This window comes from Schistocerca piceifrons, chromosome 4 (assembly GCF_021461385.2).
Source record: "Schistocerca piceifrons isolate TAMUIC-IGC-003096 chromosome 4, iqSchPice1.1, whole genome shotgun sequence".
Taxonomy (NCBI): Eukaryota; Metazoa; Arthropoda; class Insecta; order Orthoptera; family Acrididae; genus Schistocerca; species Schistocerca piceifrons.
The window spans coordinates 261468189-261472382 of record NC_060141.1 but is presented as its reverse complement, the minus strand read 5'-3'; positions in this window follow the sequence as shown (position 1 = coordinate 261472382).

Genomic DNA, 4194 nt, shown 5'->3' with positions numbered 1-4194 from the left:
CTGCATCCTCATCTTGGCTTCCACCTCAAAAATCTGCCTCATAGATACAGGATACTGAGTGATTGATAGGTAACTGCTAAACCTTGCTTCCAGAGAATCAGTTCGATTTTTCCCATGCAAAAAAAGTAGTGAAACCGAGCTCTTTAGTACAGTACCTTGCCACCTCAATCAAACCTTAAGTTGTGTGTGTTTCCTTTGAAAGGGTATTATTTTTCAGGCCTAAGTCCTCCCACCTATCAAGCCACTCAAGAAACTTTTCCAGAAATACTAATTTTTCATCATTATTACTTAAATAGGACACTGGAAAGGATCATTTAGTCGAACACCCTTGTGAACCGTCTTAACATTTACAAATTTGCACCGTATAAGTATAATTTTAATAAATTCTGCAGTTGGTTGGTATCGTAATAAGTTTTTCTGTTCCCATGTAGTTGAAACGGCTTCAGCTGTAAATTCATTGAATACCTGCAAAACGAGGCTCACACTCTGCTTCTCAAGTGAAAATGGATAATGAGACTTCAAAGTAAGGCCACAAGAGTGCTTAAGTAGACCATTACATTCAATGTAGACCATTACATTCAATCTTATGAAACTGACTCAATGCTTCAAACGATGCCATTAGCACCTGACACGTCATCACTGCTTCCATCGAATTGTGGATATTTGAGCAAAGCTTGAGAATCCTATTGATTAACACTTTCTCTGCGGCTGACGCTTATAAGCGTCACAACAAGCCACGAGCCAGTGCGGCTGACGCTGATGAGCGTCCGCACTCACTGTCGGGTTACTCAGTCTAGTTGCAGCGTCTAAGCGAGCATCAAAGCGTGTAAACTTTGTTTTGTGTGGTCAGTTATCGAACGTATACTGTTCGTAATGGCGGCTAATGAACAGACACCTGGACCTTCCAATGTGAAAAGGAGCAGTAAACGTGTTAAATTGACAGAGAAACAGTTACTTAGTGTATTAGACGACAGTGATTTTCTGTGTAGTGAGGACGAGGCATACCACGGAGATTGCCATTTAGAGGCTGCAGAAGACCTGCAGAGTGATGATAGCGTGGAAGCACAGCTTTCGAATGTGTTTCGTGACAGTTCCGAATCTGACGATGCGGATCACGACGATTGTGTGGATAGCGACGACGAAAAAGAACCCGACCTCTCACACGGAGATAATCTAGGTGAGTCCCATCATAAAAAACCACATAATATGCAGTATCACCCATTTACGAAGGTAGAAGTTTTGCAAATTCATCCTGCTGGCAATTCTCCTATAGATTTCTTCAGATTATTGGTAACAGACGAATTGTTGCAACTTGTAGTTGACGAAACGAACGATAACGCAGTCAACATATTGCTGAGCGAAAATACAAAAGAGGAATCGAAGGTCTGTAGATGGAAACCTGTAAGTATAGGCGAATTACTAGTTTTCCTGGGTATTTCGTTACATATGGGTAACGTTAAATATCCGCGATTATAAGACTACTGTTTGAGAATAGAGGAATAGCGATGAGTATAAACAGAGACCGATATTTCATCGTATTACGCTCACTGCAGTTTGCAAAAAACCCACTTCCAGGAAACCAGAAACCAGACGATCGTTTATATAAGATACGACCTATATGGGATTATTTTAACACGAGATTGCCTCAAGTGTACTACCCGGGAAGAGATTTATCAATAGATGAATCAATGATTCTTTGGCGGGGAAGATTGTCATTTATACAATACATAAAAAGCAAACGTAATAAATATGGCATTAAGATGTACATGCTCAACAATTCAGACGGTTTCATAAATAAGTGCGCTGTGTACACGGGAAGTAGTGGAGATATGGGGGGAAAAGGTAACGCTGAAAAGGTCGTTTTGTATTTGATGGCAGAAAAGCTGCATATTGGTCATCACATTTACTTGGACAATTATTATAACAGTTTTCATTTAGCTACAACTCTGTTGAACCTAAAAACACTTTCCACAGGTACTCTGAAATTAAATAGGAAATATACCCCCGAAGACATTGTATCGGCAAAACTTGGGATAGGAGAGACACTTGCGCGGTATTCTAACGGAGTTATGATTGGAAAATGGAAGGATCGACGAGAGGTTTTCTACATTTCCACACAACATCTAAATGTAATGGAGCAAGTGACGAATGCGCGCCAGCAAATAGTCACGAAACCTTTCCATATTATTAGGTACAATGCCTGTATGTCTGGGACTGGTAAACAAGATCAGATGTTATCGTATTATTTATGTGAACGAAAGACTGTCCGCTGACCGGAACAGCTATTCTTTCGTGTAATTGACATGCTAGTTTTCAATTCTCTATATCTGTACAACAAACACTCAGGAAGTAAAATGACGTTGTACCATTCAGAATGATGATTATAAAGGGCTTCCTTCCACCAATGGACGTTCCACGAAATGTGAGCAAGAAACATCACAAACAAAGACACTTCGTGCAAAAGCGGGAAGCTACTGCGGGGAAGAAGCAAGATATGAGGAAGCGGTTTAATTGCGCGGAATAAGACAAGCGCACTGATACACCATACGAATGTACAACCTGCCCAGATAAACCTGGATACTTCTTGAACTGCTGTATAATTTCCCATAAGTAGTAAAAACAAGATAATATCGGGGAAATTCCGATTATCAAAGACAGCTTCTTTTATTTCTTTTGACATTGCATAGTTTCTTTTTATGACGTGAAAGGTTAGAACTTTTTTTTCACGAGTACTCAGAAAACGAGGTTTTCTTTTGTGTTAAGTCGACTTATTTCTTACTGCGTTGTAAAGCATTCACTTCAGTTTTCAGCGAAAGAATTTGTTGTGCTAAATTTGTTTTAATATCACCGCAATTGAAGTGATGGGGGACACGAGAGAAGCCTCCGCGTAGGGTGTGTTTCGCTTACTGATTTCTACACATCCGGGCGTCTCCTGGGCGTCTATGATAAATGTAGACGGCTAATTCTCTCATGCCAGGAGCAAAAATTCTACTAAATTAACGACCTCTATCAGAGTCAATCTTAAAAATGCGCATTTGGAGTAAATGTAATTTCAAATAAATCCCGTTTCCTTTTTCCTTTTTGTCCTTCTTAAGAATTTTGCGTTTTGGAATCCAAATTTTCCCTGAATGCAGTGGATTTGTTGCTTGTTTGAATTGTGTTTTTTGATACATTATCAACAAATCAGGAACATCTGAATGACGCCTGTGACTCCTATAGGTGTCAGACAGCAAACAGACTTTAAAACATGACCATAAACAGTCGAAGCTTATTTGAAGTAATGCATCTAAGGTGTCATCATTAAGTCAGTATAGAACATGATCCTAAAGATCTTACAAGGTCTTGAAGTCAGCCTGTAGATCAGGTATGCTTAGGAGCTTTGGCTCCGAGCGGTACCTGCTATTTCGAAGTGTTACGGGTCCGCACTCGAGCGTTACCGGCCCGCACTCGCACGTTGCCGGGCCGCACTGGAGAGTTGCGCGCCTGCACCGATGCCGTAGCGAAAGTGTTGATCCAGTCATTACATACACACCTAAGGATATGGACAGAATCAGTTATGAAAAATAGTGGCTGAGTTGGATTAGCTGAGTATACTGTAAACTACACTGAGTTTTGGAGGTGAGCTAAAAGGTACCACAGATTTCCTATTTATAGCATTGTTGTCACTTGCTACACAAATAACTGTGAAACCAATGTTATGGAGGCCTCGTAATATTTTCTTCACATACACATATAACTGTTCAGCTACGAGGTTTCTCACTGGAAGGACATGCACTACTTCTTTAAAAGAAGACAGCAATGATTGTATCATAAAGACATGCTGTAGTAGCAGCCTTGTCAGTATCATATGCTGCCCCCACAATGTTTCCTCCCTTGTAATCAAAATAAGGTTTAATATCAATTTCATTTGTTATTACAGAAATGGTACAATCACTTCCCTGCAAAGATTTAAATCTTTACTTAACATACAGGAGCATACCACCTTCATTCTGTTCAATACGAGGACCATTACTGTATAAGGAACATATTTTCTGTAAAGTTCTTGGATGAGGAAGATTTAGATTGCCAGAAGACTTGAAAAATTTGTAGGCATGAGGGGAGATAGAATGCAGAATACAAAAAAATACAGAAAAGTGAGGATTAAACCTATAGTTTTCCTCACTGCTACATAGCAACTTAACATGCTCACGTAAG